Here is an 18,270-nt window from a genome sequence, read left to right on the forward strand (position 1 = left end):
AAGTCATTGTTCCAGGCCTCAAGTTCATTATTTTTCTTTTTTACTGAAAAATAAAACTAATAGGCCCCACATCACTTTGGCTTTCACTGTAAAAGAAAAATATGTGTAACATAACTTTACAACCGTTTCTAAACTTACATTTAAAATGCAATAAAAGATCAGCCAAATGTCTTCATATTTTATTACCAAACCTCTTCAAATATCTTGATAATTGATTAGATTACTCAGTATGTGTTTAAACTCTGGTCTTATTGGCAGAAAAATTATATAACTGAAAAGTGAATGGTTTTTATGACTTATACTCCTGGTTTTAATGAATTATATTAATAAGTTGATACTTAAAAACATATGGGATGTCAGGAATCCAGGAAGTTTGATTTCTATGTACAAGTTAAATATATAAGCTACAGAAAGTTTGAACATATGCCCAAACTTACTTTGGAAAAGTAGACGAGGAGTTTGATGACTGTGGGGACACAAGTGGGAAAGTGTCCAAAGGAAGAGTAAGATTTCTGTCTAAACATTCAGTGTCTTCTTATAACTTGGGGTAGATAGGCTTTTGTTTTTTTTTTTTTTGTTTTTTTTTTTTTTTTTTTTTTTTGCTTTTGATATAAAACTTCTAGAATCTCATTTCATAATTCTGTGTACATAAATCATCACATAAATAAGAAGCAGATTTTTCTCCCAAGGCCCCAGCTCACAGAGGGTTCAGCTGTGGGGAAAGTAGCGTTGACATGTCAGGTTCCTCAGACGGTACGGGAGTGGAGAAACTTTATGTGGCTTAGTCACAACATGAAAACACTAGCACATGTAAGCTGAAGTCTGAAAACAAAACACACTGAGGGTCTAGGGGTTCAACAGGACTATAAGCTTCAGATTTATTTAAATTTCATATTACCAAGAGTACTAAACAGGTCAGAAGAGAGATGTGAGGTCATGTCTCAAGGTTCCAAGTAGAAGGATGACCATTACAAGAGACAGCCATTTAAAAGTCAGGGCTGCCTGTAAACCGTGAGGTGGAAAGAAGTCTTAAAAAGTATACTAGAAAGTCATAAAATATCTCTGTAAAGTGGACTTCTTTTGTCCCCTAAAGTGCTCACACTCCAGTTTGGTTGACCCCTGAATTAATGATGTACATAGCTTGAACATATGCTTCATGGCAAGATAATCCTATATTTTTAAGTGGCACTCAAGATTTGCCAAAGTGTGCACAGTTTCAGCTAACCAGCCTTCCTCTCCTGCTGATCAGAATACCAAGAGCACAGTGTCTATGTTTCCCACTGCACATGATGATGCCTTAAATATGAACAGGGCACGGGGAACAGAGCTCAGTCTCAAGATACTAACCTTTTCTCTTTAACTGTCACAGCCCTTTGCCTTGACTCACTGCAGTGGCATTTCTGGTTGCCCTCCCACTGTGGTCTTTAAAGTTCAACACCGTAATTCGCCTCTACATGGACTGTGGCTATTGTGGACAAAGGATGTTTGAGCACACGTCCATATTGTGGTGGAATTTAAGGATCAAAATAATATCTGATAAGAGTGTGGCTTATCAACAGAGTAGCAGTGATTGACATGCTCTTAGTGCTAAGTTAGCATGGTTTACTCCATCTCAGCTCAGAAGGTCCCTGCCTGGGTTGTCAGTGTCAATGTTAAAACGCCGGCAGGTACGGTGTGAGGTAGTGTATCCTAAAGAGCCATCTTTGATATTTTTAGTGGAAGGTTTCTATAACTAAATTTTCATACTTTGGGATGAAAAAAAATTCATATTTCATGAATTGATTTTATAATGCATATTCACATAAATGTATAGAGATTTTATAGTTATATACAATTTAAAACACAAATTCTATCAAAAGTTTAAGCCTAAGGATGCATCTGGAAAACAGAATACTTATCTAGAATAAGATGCCCTATGATTCACCTTCAGTCTCTCTCTCTCTCTCTCTCTCTCTCTCTCTCTCTCTCTCTCTCTTTCTCTCTCTCACACACACACACAAACACACACACACACTCTTTATAATAATACATTGATACTCAGACTTTTAGAAGTGGTAACAGTGATAACAACCGTAGTAATGGGAGTTTTCTCTTTCTTCATTACCTCCTCTCCTGCCAAAACCAAGAATGGGTCATGTAAATTCCTGACGCTTTCAGGAAACACACACACACAAAACAAAAAAAGCAAATACCTTCCTAGAGCCTGTGCCATAAGTCCCCCTCCCTGCTAACTGCTCTTTGATTTCCTTCTTTCATTTTTAGCAGACACTAGTCACTGTGTACGGCTCTAACAGCTACTGGCTTACCCACTTTCTTTTTGTTTGTTTGTTTTTTGTTTTTATTTTTGGTTTTTTTTTTCATTTATTTATTAATTTAATCTCTTTACAGCCCGTCTCCTCCCAAGTCCTACACTCATGCCCCCTCCCTTTTCTCAGAGAAGGGGGACCCCAAGGGCCTTACCTACTTTAATTCCTTTACTGGTGTTTTATAATGGACTGGGATAATCTAGTGGCTGATTAAGATTTTTTTTTTTTTACAGAGGTGAAAATCCTCTTCATTAAAGGGTGTGTCAATCATCGCAACAATAACAGAAGTGGCAGCTGATTTAGTTCTAAGGGCTGTAGCCATTGCAGCAACATAGCATATCTGCTGGTCCATATCACCTACAGTCAGTGCCAAGATGCTGTGACGCCTTGTGATTTACAGTGCTTGAAGTTTGAAGAAAATACTTTTAGAGACATTTTGTCCTTTGTTTCCTTTTTGTTTTGTGTTTGTTTGCTTTTGTACTGTAACAGTTAACTTATGTTTATTCTTTTTTTCACTAATTTGTTTGTTCATTTTACATCCCAATTGTAAACTCACTCCCCCCTCCTCCCAGTCTCACCATCCTACCTACTTCTCCCATACCTCCTTCCAGCTTGATCTCACCTCCCCGAGTACCAACCCACACTGGCACATCCAGTTGCATTAGGACTAAGTGACTCCTCGTTCCCTGAGGCAGGACAAGGCAGCCCTGCTAGAGAAATGGGATTCAGAGGGAGGTAACAGAGTCCAAGTCCAGAGGCAATGCCTGCTCCAATTGTTAGGGGACCCACCTGAAGACCAAGAAGCCCATCAGCTTCATATGTGTAGTGGGTCTGGGACCAGTCCATGCATGTTCTTTGATTGGTAGTTCAGTCTCTATGAGGCCCCATGGGCCTAAGTTAGTTGACTATGTAGGTCTTCTCGTGGAGTCCTTGATCCCATCCAGCTTCTTCAATCCTTTCCCTAACTCGTCCACAAGACTCCCGGAGTTCTGCCTAATGTTGAGTTATGGGTCTCTGGACCTGTTTCTATAATCTGCTGAATGAAGCTTCTCAAATGACAGTTATACAAGGTGCCTGTCTGCAAGGACAGCAAAATATCATTAATAGTGTCAGGCGTTGAGTCTTTTCCATGGCGTGGGTCTCAAGTTGGTAGATTAGACAACTTCCTGAACAGAACACCAACAGCTCAGGCCTTAACCACAACAATTAATGAACAGGACCTCTTGAAATTGAAAAGCTTCTGTAAGGCAAAGGTAACCATCAATAGGACAAAACAGCAGCCTACAGATTGGGAAAAATATCTTCACCAATCCTATGTCCAATAGAAGGCTAATATCCAAAATACATAAAGAACTCAAAAAATTAAACACCAACAAATGATAACCCAATTATAACTGCAGAACAGAGCTTAACTAAGAATTCTCAGCAGAGAATCTCTAATAGCCGAGAAACACTTTAAGAAATGCTCAGCATCCTTAGTCATCAGGAAAAAACAAAGATTCCATCTTACATCGTCAGAATGGCGAAGATTAAAAACACAAGTGATAGCACATGCTGGTGAGGATGTGGAGCAATGGAAATGTTCCTCCATTGCTGGTGTGAGTGCAAATTTACACAACCACTTTGGGAATCAATCTGGTGCTTTCTCAGAAAACTGGGAATAGTTCTACCTCAAGACCCAGCTATACAACTCCTGGGCATATATCCAAAAGATGCTTCACCAAACCGCAAGGACATGCTCAACTACTTTCATAGCAGCTTTACTTGTAATAGCCCAAAACTGGAAACTGCCCAGATGTCCCTCAACTGTAGCATGGATAAAGAATCTATAGTACATTTACACAATGGAGTACTGCTCAGCTATTAAAAATAAGAACATTATGAAATTTGCAGGCAAATGGATGAAATTAGGAAAGATCATCCTGAGAAGGTAACTCAGACCCAGAAGGACACACGTGGTATATACTCACTCATAAGTGGATATTAGACATGTAATAAAGGATAACCATGCTACAACCCACTGACCCAAAGACACTAAGTAAGGAGGGCTGAAGGGAGGATACTTGAATCCCACTAAGAAGGGGAAATAGTGTACATATTATAGACATAGGAAGTGGAGGAAGAGGGGTAGTTGGGTCAGAGAGGGATTAGGGAAGAGAATGAGAGGATCTTGTGTGGGGAGATCAAGGATGGAGGGTGAGAAGGCTGGGGAAGAGGAGGCAAATTGGTGTTGAGGCATCTCTGGGGCATGCTGGAGACCTGGAATGGGGAGAATCCAGGGAAGTTCTGAGACTCCTAGATGTTGGGAAGACTAAGACTGAAGTGGCCACATCCCGTAACCTGGCAGGACTTTGAGTGGATGGAGGTGATCACCGCACACAGCCCTCCACTCAAGATTTTCCTGCCTACAAGATGTGCAAGGATAAAAGATGGAACAGAGATTGAGGGAATGGCTACCCATGGACTGGCTCAACTTTCTGTTTGTTTGTTTGTTTGTTGTTTGTTGTTTTGTTTTTAGAAAGTTAAATGCACATTTCCTTTATTTTATTTCTTTGTGAACTTTTTAAATTGAAAATTGATTATTCTCTCATACAATATATCTCAGTCATAGTTTCTTCTCCCTCTACTTCTCTGAGTTCCCCCATTCACCTCTGTTTTCCCACAGGTCCACTCTCCCTCAGTTTACTCTTCAGAAAAATGGATATCTAACAGAGAAAACAGTATATAATAAGATAAAGCCTTTATATTGTGGCTGGACAAGGTAATCCAACAGGAGGAAAAAAAAGTCTCAAGAACAGTCAAAAGAGTCAGAGATATACACTCTCCTACTATTAGAACTCCCATAAAAACACCAGGCTAACAACATATATGCAGATTCATGTTACCTATCCTGATCAGTAGTTTGTGACATTCTTACCTATGTAGTGTGTTTTAATCCATACTATTCAAAATATAATGTATTCTCTAATACACACAAGATTGCCCTCATTAATATGCTGTAGTAATTGAAATTCATTTCCATGAGGTGCAGAGATGTTTTACTGAGTTGCAATAAAGATGTTTATTTCTGGAATAGTGAAATTATAATAATAACAGTACTCTAGCAAGTCAAGTTACCCTACCAAGCTCCCTACCAAGCTCATTGCTTTAGCTTTCTTTAAGGAAGATTTCTAAGAACAGAAAAAAATGAAATGAAGATATAAAGTTTGGTAAGATATGACTGAGTTAAGAAGAAATTGTGAGTGTTCAAATGAAATATCAAAATGATTAGAAAAATAACAAATGAATAACATTTGCAGTCCTTTTAGGATTGTACAAATCTTAAACACTGCAAACTATTTTCTAAAATATAGTTTCAAATATATGTTGCTAAAGCACAAGAAAAAATAAACTTGGTTCATTATATTGAGTAAGAATGCTTATGTTTCTTGCATACTGTGATTATAATAACTTAAGAGAGTTAGATTGCCAAGCAAAGTGGAGAGTAAGCTGTAGAGTTTAAGTATCACATTGCTTCCAGTGTAGTGAGACAAAACTGGCAGTAACCATGAGGAATGCTTTTGTAAAATGTGTTTACATTATAAATTCACAATTATCCTTAACGGAAAAATAGAAAGTGGAGGTGCTTTACAGATGTCTTTGTGATGTGCCTGGTTCTAACATTTTTTTGTCTAGTTTCTATGGAATCACCAACCACTATCAACTAGAAAACCTGTAGCTCTATGCTGTAGGCTCACTCTCCTATTAAAAACCAAATAGTGATGCTCTAGGTTTTCTCAGAATTGTCAGTTATTTGTTAAAAGATAACTACTTTCGCTTGTATTCTTTGTCAAATTGCTCCATAAATTATTCTTCATATTCAGAAACTGGTTTCTTAGCCCAGTCATGGGATACAATGAGTTATTTTCTCACTTCTTGAACAGCAGCTCAAGATTTTAATCCAATTTCAAATCTACTCTGATATAGCATAGTTACAAATAAAGACATTATTTCCAAGTAGTTTAATAGTTATAATTAATAATTCCTGGAATTTTAATTTATAGCCTTGGACACTATGATACCAAGAAAGTGTTCTTTAAAAGTAAAAATACATATATGTATGTATGTATATATATATATATATACACACACATACATATGTATGCATATATGTGTATGTATACACATCTCTATATATATATTTGAAAATAAAACTAAAATATGACTTGTGCTTAGCTCAACATTTATCCTCTAATAATAGATTTCATGTTTTCAATGAAAAGGGATTTATCTTTGAGCGCCCTGCCAGTCACATATGCTTATCCTAAATATAACTTTTTACATGACATTTCTCTACAAATAAAATAAATTGAAGAGGATCTTACAATGTACTGAAAGCCAGACGATCTGAATCTCATTCCTGTTCTTTCATGAAAAGAATACATTTGGTCTGACTTCATGTCTCAGAGATGTGTCTCACCCCAAGATACTTGGCTGTATTCCAGACAAATTTCTTATAACCTGGTGTGACTTAAGAGCTTACACACTTTCTCCGTCTGGTGGAAATTTTCATGGTCAAAAAATCCAATAGTTTTCAGTTCTCTGTGGGATGGCAGACTTCTGCCCAAGGACGGTTGAGTTTGTGCTTTTACGCCCTTCCGCATTCCTGCCCCACGATGTGGAGAGCGTGTGTAGCTTGCCTTCCACACAGACGAATAGATAGACCAGGCTGCAACACAACAAGGTATAGCACAAAAACATCCAACGCTGTGTTCTTTGGCATCAGTTAAAAGATTCCGGTTTCCAGTAGCTGAGATTTCAATAGAATATTTTTTATTAAATACATGGGAAACAGTATGTAGTTATGTAAATTTTTATACTCCTAAATGTAGAAAATGCTTGCACCAATAATCATCTTGAATCTTGTCAAGTCAGAACTAAAGACTGTTAGAAGATACCTATTGTTTTTGGTGATGCAGTCAGGGAACCTCAGGCCTTACTTGGCCCTATCCTAGGCAGGACTGTAAAGGATCTAACATGATTGAGGATATTTCTCTACATCTGTGACAGTTCTTTCCTTTTCTCTTCACCCTTTCTCATCATCTCCCTTTACTTATAACTTGAAAGAAGTTCACCAATGTTTGTGATTGTTTTCCAACAGCTTTGGTTTGGAGAACTAATTTGTCACTATGCAATTGAGTTAATCATATGTAGTCCATGAATGTTGAAGCCTGCTAGCACTGTACAGCATCAGCTAGATAGTCACTGATGAAATTCCAAAGCTAGGAGGGAATAGGAAGCTGAATGTACTAGTGATGTGTGAATCCACAGCCTATGGGGTCAGCTCATAGCAAATATGGGTTAGCTCATAGGGGTATTTATACAGTCAGCTATAGGCTTGCCTCACAGAGTCAACTCCGAGTCAGCACATAGGGTCAACTTACAAGGTCAGATGTGGGATAAGCAGTGTGAGTTCAACTACCATTGTGTGGTAGAGAGATACACAGGGCTCCTATATCACCAGAAGCACTCCTTGATGAAATAATGAGGTAATTCATAGAGAACAAGAGTGGATTATGAAGGAGTAGTTTGACTGATGTCCTCCATCCATGTTCCTTCAGTGCTTCTATACTGCGCAGCACGTGATAGAAGTAATGGTATTTTATCACTTGGTTTCAGACCTTAGCAATTATTATTATTATTATTAATGTATTCAGTTTGTATCCCAGTTGTAGCCCCCTCCCTCATATCCTATCCACCTGTGAAAATAAATTCCTTATAGAATTCTAACTTTTGAATGTATTGAAGATTAGAGAAAAGCATCTGGAAGAATAGTAAAGGTAGCAGTAAGTGATTTTAAATATGTATATTTTGAATGAGTAGGAAAAAGAACTCCTAGGAGCTGTAAAGTTGATGACTGAGAATCTCACTGTCAGACATGTGCTTTATCTTTTGTGTTACTAGACAGAGAAGGTTCTGATATTTATATAAGCCATATAAGCTCTTTTCAAAGGTATTGGGTTTATGCGATACCCAAATCCATATTGCTAAAGGAGCCACATACTTTCCCTATAGACTATGAAGAAACCAAACTGGAAATGAAGTGGGAGTTCCTTTCTGGCTATATCAGCATCAAGATGCACTATACAGACTGCTAAAAGAGATTTGTCCCCAATAATACACCCCTACTTAAAAAAAGAAAACCAAAAAACAGGCAATATATGCTTATGAAGGCAATAGTGGCATAATTGCTCTATTTGTAAGTATTTGATTTCCAGTTGTAGTTAAAGCCACAAGAGTGAATGTACATGTGTTTCTGTAAACTGGGGCTTAAGTCTGTGGTTGGTAATCTCATAGAACCCAGTGGATAATCAACTGCTGTTGCTAATGGACATATCAAATTGCTTTCTAGATGTCTATGCCCATATATTACAACTTTCTATGCCCATATATTAGAACTGCTTTCATCACAAAAGGTTAACTTCTTGCAATGGGCAGTATTATCCAGAAACCCATAGCTTCTCAAGTTCCTAACTGTAACTTTCACTGCGGTAGTAACTACCGTTAAGCAATATATGATAAAGAAAGATCAAACAGCCATATCCGCACTTCTGAGGCCCAGAGAACATCATGCTAAAGGGGTCCTGAAGAAGGTGAGTTCCAGAAGTAACTTAGGGCTTCTTTGAAATCATGACTGAATCCAGCTCCAATTTATTATGTCTATTTTCACCTCTGGTTTAGCTCTGTGATTGTAATGCTGCAAGTCACTTACCAATTCTGGAACTTATTTTCTTCTCTGGTTTTCAAAACTCCCAAGCGTGGTCCAGGCTGAAATCCTATTGATATGGCAGTCATATTTTTCATTCTTTTTTTTTAATTTTTGAGAACAAAATATAATTCTCTCACTTCTCCTTTCTTCCTCTAACCTCTTCCACGTGCCCACCTTGGTTGCTCAGCATTTACATGGACCATTGCTTTCTCAGAAAACATTATCTCATCTTCTTATTTTCATTTCTGAGTAGTTGCTACTAATTACCTCTTGAGTCTCCATGGCACTTTTATTTTCCTGAAAATATAAGCTTGGTTCCTACTTTCCTCTAAGTCTTACTTAAATATATACCCATATTCTTTCTCAAAACATTCTTAACTTTTAATAAGTCATAGCAGGACTGATTTCTCCTTAATTCTGTGTTATCATGCCATGGTACTGACACAGTGGTCAAGAACTTCCCATCTCATCAACTGACTATAGACCTGTATCTCATGGCAGTGTGGAGATGAGCTTTTATGAGGCTTCTCTCCCAATTTCTATAGATACACAACTTTTAAACATACTTGAATGAAAGACCTTCAGTGGCAGAAAATTTATTTTAAACACAGCATTCTTTAACAATGTTCTTTAGCGATTCTTTGTAGAATTTTTCCTTCCTTTGCTGTTCAGCTCATTCTTGCCTTACTTGCTAAGCATACCTCATTCACTGTTCACTCTCCTTGACATCATTTTAACTTAGAAATTCTTTATAGTACCAGCACCGCGTATGTAGTGCAAGTGGCTTTTGGGAAGTATTTTTAGAATCTAATTGTAAAAGGCACAAAATATAATAGATGGTTCCTTGTGGAGTAGAAAATTACTTGTATTATGTGCAAGGAAAGTTGTTGGCATTAGGTGCAACTCAGTTATTTGTGAACAAGAGATGCTGCTAATATGTGAGTTATAGTTTGTCTCCCAACCCAGCCCATGTCTAATTACACTGTAGAGGCAGTTAAGTAGGCAGTGAACTTATAAGCAGCCGAACCTCACTGTGACTCCTCTGAGCAACACAGCATTGTTTCTCTGATATTTAGGGAACTTAACAATTACACATTTTACACCATTGAAGGATCCAGTCTGTAATTACATAGTTCAAATACAATAGTGCCAGTTACTGTTCAAATAGATGTAGCTACATGGGATTAAATATACTCAACACTAATCACATGGAGATGTGATGGGACCGATTACCTTTTCTATTATGAATATGGAGTGTGCAGGTATAACGCACCTTGCTTGCGTATGAAGGCGACGCCTACCTCTGCTGGCAGCATTGTCTGCCCATTCATTTAGTTCAATGCCTTTGATGTTTTAAAACCTACTTCATAAACACTACACAAATAAATGAATGAATGTATTATGGTAAATAGTGTATATTTATTACTTGTGTGTTTTAAAGTTCTTTGAACTGATTTTTTTCTCCCTTTTGCTTGATGTGTCATCAGGTAATATCACAAATAAACAGCAGATGGCATTGGGTTGAATAGCATATTCTCTCAATTTCCCATGGATGTTGGAAACATATTGGAGATGGCACACATTCAAAAATTAACATTGTTCAAGCTTCATTTGAAGACAAAACCACTCATGGTCAAGTAGATCATACTCTTGGGATTAAAGTCTGATCCAGCATTCAAATTCCAATGTGGGTTACCACGACACTACTCTGGTTTTCCAAGGAATTTTGGCTTGAGTACATAAAAGACAGAAAAACACATGGTGATTGTCAAAAGCAGGATCTTGACTGTCACTCAGAGGCTGAATGGTACTTGGAATTGCATTTAGTTTTCACACTTTGTTTTCTCATTTATTAAAAAAAATATGACTACTTTAAAATTTCTTTTAAGTAGAGAGGTAGAGGTGGATCTAGGAAATGCGAAGGGAAAATTTTGGGGGAGACTATGATCAAAATTTAAAAAATATATTACATGAAATTTCCAAAGAATCAATAAAATTTTAATCTTTGTAAAATTTCATGTGTTTCCCATTGGTGCTCTATTATGTTTTGATCACATGACAAAAGTGAGGGTCTCTACATGTTTCAGTATTCACTATACATTAATATTCACTTCACGGTTGAGAATTCCCTTCCCTCTTTTAAAAGATTATTGTTGAAAGTAATAAAGTCAAGTAGCAGATAGGAAGTCAGAGAGGAAGTGTTCCAAGTAAATAAGCCAATGGAATTGAGCACACGGATGTGCCAGAGGTATTTGGTGTTTCATCCCAGCCAGAGAAGGCACAGGGATGAAGCGAGGTTTTCAAGTGAGTGCTGAAGAGGTCATGCACAAGGATGGACATGGGATTAGTCATTTCTTAGGCATTTCTGTCTCAGCAGAAGCCTGCTCAGGTTCTTTGAAATTGTTATCTAGTCCTTGCCAATAACTATCTTACATCTTTAGTGGGACTTCTCTACAACCGTTGGCCCAGTTCAGTTACATATTAAAAAAAGGCCAGACTGGACACAATTTCACTTTGAAATCCTATAGTTGTATATTTTGTTCTTTCTACATGACAAATATTTTTACTTGAACATAAACATCTAACTCAAAGGTCTCTTTGATGGACCTCATTGCTCTATAAAATAATCTTGCCAGAAAGTACTGATGATTGAGATACCATAATATCTCAGCTATTTCATTTATCCCAGCCACTTCATTGACCCCAGTGAGGGTCCTGATCATACAGAGCTATTCTATACCTTTCAGAAATAGTTATAGTGGAATCCAGAGGTACTATAAATGTCTGCCTGGGAGAACTGGGAAAAAAATGAAGTGATTGAATTCAGGCTATGAAACTCAGGGAGACTTGCTACTCATCAAGAAGTAACTGAAACTATGTGCAACCTGATTGGTTAGCTTTGACAAAGCTCCCAAAGCCTTAATTTCCTCTCGATGAACAGCAAATAATAATGGCACCAGGCTTAGCCTTGATAAATGGGAATAATTCATGTGATTAATACATAACAGATAATGATTAAGACAGAATTAGAAACAAAGGAAGATTTCAGTATATGATAGGTGATTATTACAAAGGAAAACATTGTCAAAATTTGATAGATTTGATTATAAGAGTCTCATCTGGGTATAATGAAGGCTTGATTATTGGAAAGTTAATGAAATAATTGGAGTTAACTTGCACTCCTAGCAACTGCAAATTTCAGAAGAGCTGCAACTCTGCAAAGATGTCCTAAACTCAATTTCTATTGGGTATACCTGATGGCAACTTCAGCTGTAGCTGACATATTGATTGGAGCGTTCCTCACTTCTGAAACCATATCAGACTTCTAGAAAGATCACGGTTACTTGCACCTCTTTTCCTAGCTTTGTGTGTGTGTGTGTGTGTGTGTGTGTGTGTGTGTCTGTGTGTGTCTGTGTGTGTCTGTGTGTGTCTGTGTGTGTCTGTGTGTAATGGGGAGGATACAAAGCTGAGAGGACTAGATTTGCAGCCACTCACCCTTCTCTTTAGTCCCAAGAAGGGCTCCTGTAGTGTTTGCACCTAAACATTTCCTCTGTGTTCCTCTTCACATTCCTTCATCATCACTTAGTATAAGAGACAAGACTAGGTAAAGGGCTTAGAGAGAGAAGGGGGGTAGGTAGGACTGGGAGGAGGTGAAGGAGAGGGCTGCAGCAGGGATACAAAGTGAATAAATTGAAATAAATAAATAAATAGATAGATAAATGGAACAAGACCTGCTTCAACCAAAAAATGGGTTGATGTGAGAAAGTGAGATAGGTCATTGAAGAGTCCTTTCAAGTTTTCTTTATTGCAGGTTTGGCTTTAATGAACTTCTATTGTATTATAATATCTCTTGGTATTGTCAGCATTATATTAGTGTTACTATACTAAATTTTTGTTCTTTTAAATATACACATGATAAAGTATATACATTTCTCATATATATTTTTGTATTAAATTTGTATGCCAAACTTATACCCTTAGCAAAACTATCATAAAATGATGAACTGGAGAAGATTATTCTATTTTACTAATGAAACTTTTCTCATGTTTATAGCTGGGAAACTAAATTTCCTTTCATGATCATCATGAAGACTGCTGCTAATGATTAATGAAAATAGGTTAATAAAAGTGAGTGTCTGATGTATAAATTGAACAGCTTTACCTTCTACTGTAAACACTCAGAAGCTATTTAGCCATATGGCGTGTTCAAAAAAGATATTATCATCAGAGAGAATGAAAAAAAAAAAAAAAAAAAACCCAGATCTGTCCTTTTCACAGCTTGCTTTTCTAACAACTGCATCTAAGCTAACCAATATCAGTGAAACAAAAATGGTATTTGTTACCCATTTTCTGAGTTAGATTCTGCATTAGAAGTTAGATACCTCTTCTGCTGTAAACACTATGGCCTGGAGTTCATGAGTCTCCTGTGTATTGTCACTACTCCAATGGATCACTCCTGAGTTACGTTTTATTCCTGTAGTAAATTAGATTGAAAGACTGCTAGCACTGCTCAGTGCACCCCTGAGACAGCTGTAACCTAATACAGGTCAGGCAGCCAATCAGTAATGGAGGGGAACAGAGGCCAAAGACCTCTGAGGAGAGTCTATTAGACCAATCAGAAGCTGTTTTCCAGACCTCAGGGGAAACAGGACATTAGGCAGGTACTGGGGTGAGTAACATGCTACACTTGCCTAAATCATATCACTTGCCACCTCTTGGGACAGCAAGCATTGTAGACAATGATACTCTGTAATGGGAAACTGAAGCTCCACTCTTGATGCCAGGAAAGGTTCTCTCTTTCTCTTTCTCTCTTTCTCTCATTTCTTCTGCCTCTTAGGTATTGTGGTTGAAGTAAGGAGTTAGAAAAGATCATAGCAAGGCAGTCCACATTTTCTTAGTACACTATGTAATTTCCAGACTCTTGTAGAGTCATAAGCACTTTGAATGCCAGAATATTAATATTATATTTCAAGCCATTTCAGAATTTCAGTCTTCTTTTAATAATCTATTGGAAAATATTTATTCCCCACTTAATGTTTTTCAAGAAACTCAATATCACTTAAAATGTTATCAATTATTTTGTTCTCTTTTTTCTTTTTTTCTTCCTTCCTTCCTTTCTTCCTGCTTGCTTTCCTTCCTTTCTCTTATTCTTTCTCTCTCTTTGGTTTTTATTCTTCCCTCATACATCCTGACAAGTTTCCACTCCCTTTACACCTCCCAGTCTCTTCCTTTACCTACCTTCTCCCCCAGATCCATGCCCCTCCCTCCATTTCTCTTTAAAAACAGAGCAAGGCTCCCAGGACATCATGTGAACATGGAAAAAAAGTTAATATAAGACTAGGCACAAACCCTCTTGAGCTAGATAAGGTAACCCCTAGGAGAAAAAGGAGCCCAAGCAGAAGCAAAAGAGGCAGTGACAACCTTCACATCCACTGTTAGAAATCACACAAGAACACCAAGCTATACAACCATAATATATATGCAGAGGACCTAGCTCAGGCACATACGGTCTTTGTCACTTCAGTCCTATCCTTGACACATCTGACTACAAGTCTTCCTTCCCCTCTTCTGTGGTATTCCCATGGCTCTGACTAGTGTTCGGCTGTTGGTTTCTGCATCTGTTCCCATAAGTTACTGGAGGATACTTCTCTGATGACAATTTGGCTCGGTACTCATCTGTAGAGGAATATTAGCAAGAGATCAAATCTAAAGACCTTCTAGGTCAGTGTGATCCTGCTAGAATGAAGACATACCACAAATCTTTAATCCCTCTGTCTGAAATACAGACATGTCCTAAACATACACCTTAATCTCAAACATGGAATCTAATTGAGGGGCAGACAAAGTGATGAGTCAGAGAAAGGTTTAACAGAATGATATGATATGCACAACTTTCAGAAGAATAGACAGGAAAGAGAGGCTACTTAAGAGCAGGGCAGAAGAGAATAGGGGAGCTCCTGGATAAAGTCCAGTAAAGTTCATAGAGACAGTACAGTATGAGGAGGAGAATCCCACATAAGAATACAGTAGAGTTCATGCAGTACCATTTGGTACATTTCAGTGCAGTTCAGTGGAGTTCTGTGCAGGCAATTCAGTGCAGTTCAGTTCAGAGAGCTCACAGGCAGTTTTTCTAAGTAGAGCAATTCAGTCAGAAGCTGAAAGAAGCCAGTTTGATTTAACTGGATTGGAAAGGAGTTTTGAACCAAAACAGCTGAGTTTAATGAGCCAGCCAAAGTTCAGAAAGAACTAGTAGGAGTGAGCTTATTCAGCAGTAAGTCTCAGAGGCTGAAAATATTTTTAGGCCTAGGTTAGCAGATGAAGGCTGGATATTGAAGCCTTCGAGGTCCAGGCTTACAAAAGATTAGACTGTATGGAGGCTGAAGCTTCTAGGTTTAGGCTTAGGGACATTTAAGTAAAAACACTCTGGGCTTCTCAGCCCAAGCCATGTAATCATAAAGCTTCGGTATGACTCTCATATCATCCCCTTTTCTCGGGAAATAAAAACAACATTTACACTGATATATGAGGATGGCAGAAAATTATGGGCAATCATTGACTTCTTTTCTCTGACAGTAGTGTTTGGCTCTAACCTGGGTCTCAAGGTTGTTCTGTCCCTGATTCCTGGCAATCCGGGCAGTGTCAGGGTACTCTCTGTCTGATAGTATGAGCCTTGGGTTGGAGAAGTCATTGTTTTGCCACTCCCACGAGTTCTGAACCACAGTTTCCACAGCACACATTGCAGGCAGGACAGATTGTAGATCTAAAGTTTTGTGGCTGGGTTGATGTCCCAGTTCCTCTGCTAGGGGACTTACCTGGCTATAGAGGATGGCCAGTTTGGGCTCCATATCCCCCATTACCAGTAGACTTTGATAGGGGCACTCTCTTAGATTCCAGAGAGTTTCAACTGCCCAACTGTATTTCTACATTGCTCCTAAATCCCCCCCCCCATCATCTCTCCCAGTACTCTTTTTCTTCATATCTCCCACTGTCTGCCTGGTCCCTTCTGTTCCCATCCCCACCTGCCACCAGTCCAGCCACAAAATCTATTCTATTTTCCCTTCTCAGGATTATCATCTGTAAACCATCCCCACCCTTATCCCTACCTGTTGAGCCCTCCTTGTTACTTAGCATCTTTGGGACTGTGGATTGTAGCGTGATTGTTCTTTGCTTAACAGCTAATATTCAATTAGAATGGAGTACATATCATGTTTGTCTTTCTAGGTCTAGGTTACCTCACTCAGGATAATTTTTCTAGTTTCATCTATTTGCCTGAAATTTCATGATGTCACTGTTTTTTAACAGCTGAGTAGTACTCCTTTGTGTAAATGTACCACATTTTCCTTATCCATTCTTTGGTGAGGGACATCTAGGCAGTTTTCAGTTTCAGACTTAAAAATAAAGCTTTTATGAACATCGTTTAACAAGTGCTGTTGTGGTAGGATGGAGTATGTGTTGGGTATATGTCCAGGAGTGGTATAGTTGGGTCTTAAGGTAGATCCTTTCCCAATTTTTTGAGGAACCACCATATTGCTTTCTATAGTGGCTATTTAAGTTTGTACCCCCACCAGCAATAAAAGACTATTCCTCTTGTTCTCTGTCAGTATGAGCTGTCACTTGTGTTTTTGATCTTAGCTATTCTGACAGGTGTCAGAATGATTGCACTTTATTGCACAGAATTGATTTGCAATTCCCTTATGGCTAATGATGTTGAACATTTCTTTAAGTGTTTCCCAGACATTTGAAATTCCTATATAGAGAATTCTATTTAGATCTGTATCACATTTTTAAAATTAGATTATTTTGTTTCTTGATGACTAGGTTTTTGGGTTCTTTTTATATTTTGGTTATTAGCCCTGTATTGGATGTGAAGTTGGAAAAAAAACTTTTCTCATTCTGTAGGATGTCATTTTGTCCGTGTGACTAACAGAAACATCATCTGCCAGATTGTATATGCCCATCTAGAAGGGGACATGATAGTCTGAGTAGCATATGCACATGAACTACAGAAATATGGTGTGAAAGTTGGCCTGACCACAGAGGAGGGCTTTGCAGCCAGTCCTGAAGATACCTGATAAAACAGGATCAGATGAATGGGGAGGAGGTCCCCCCTATCAGTGGACTTGGAAAGGGGCACGGTGGAGGGAGATGAGGGAGGGAGGGAGGGACTGGGAGGGAATGAGGGATCAGGACACGGCTGGGATACAGAGTTAATAAAATGTAACTTATAAAAAAAAAAAAAAAGAAAGTTGGCCTGACAAGTCATTCTGCAGCCTGTTGTACTGGCCTGCTGGTGGCCCACAGGCTTCTCAATAGGTTGGCATGGATGAGATCTACGAAGGCCAAGTGGAGGTGGGTGACTGAAGATGAATACAATGAGGAAAGCATTGGTAGTCAGCCTGGTGCCTTCACTTGCTATTTGGATGCAGCTCTTGCCAGAACTACAACTGGCAGTAAAGTTTCTGGGACCCTGAAGGGAATGGTGAATGGAGGCTAGTCTATTCCTCATAGTGCTAAACAATACCCTGGTTATGACTCTGAAAGCAAGGAGTCCAATGCAAAAGCACATCATGGGTCAAAATGTTGCAGATTACATGAATTATCTAATGGAGGAAGATGGAGATGTATATAAGAAACAGTTTTTCTCAGTACATAAAGAAAAACATGACTCTAGACATGATGGAAGAGATGGAAAAAAAAAAAAAAAAACAAAACCTCATGTTACTATCTGAGGGAATCCAGGCTATGAAAAATAGCCCAAGAGAGAAGCGAAGAAAAGGTAGAACCATCCCAAAATGTCCCAGAAGAAAGATCACATTATTCACAAAAAGGCAACTTTCCTCAGAGCTCATGAACAGGCTCTTGAGAGTTAGCAAAATTTTCTGTGAAGATTTTTTTTTATAAAGACAATAAATTTAATGGTCAAGCATATAAAATAAAACAAAGCAACAACAACAACAAAACATATTTGTTATTTGGAACAAGTTATGCAACTTTCAAACCTCAGGATTTTTTCTACCGAAACTTTATATCTAGGTGTTTTATAAATTGATGCCCTAGATGACTTTCCTCAAGCTTCTTTTTTTCAGCCATGTGGCTATCTCTATACTCACATAAGCGACTCATGTCGACTGAATACCCCAATCTTCTTACCCTATCTTAGCTCTGCCTGTGTTTCTTATAATCCACCTCATCTCACATTTTCAGAAGAGTTTCAAC

General features: G+C 38.2%; 1 pseudogene; it reads left to right on the forward strand.

The window, feature by feature from the left end:
* Positions 1 to 1,597: 1,597 nt before the first annotated feature.
* LOC110564425 (large ribosomal subunit protein uL18-like) lies at positions 1,598 to 17,924 on the forward strand (annotated as a pseudogene).
* Positions 17,925 to 18,270: the final 346 nt, after the last annotated feature.

The sequence above is a fragment of the Meriones unguiculatus genome, chromosome 1 (genome assembly GCF_030254825.1).
Source record: "Meriones unguiculatus strain TT.TT164.6M chromosome 1, Bangor_MerUng_6.1, whole genome shotgun sequence".
NCBI lineage: Eukaryota > Metazoa > Chordata > Mammalia > Rodentia > Muridae > Meriones > Meriones unguiculatus.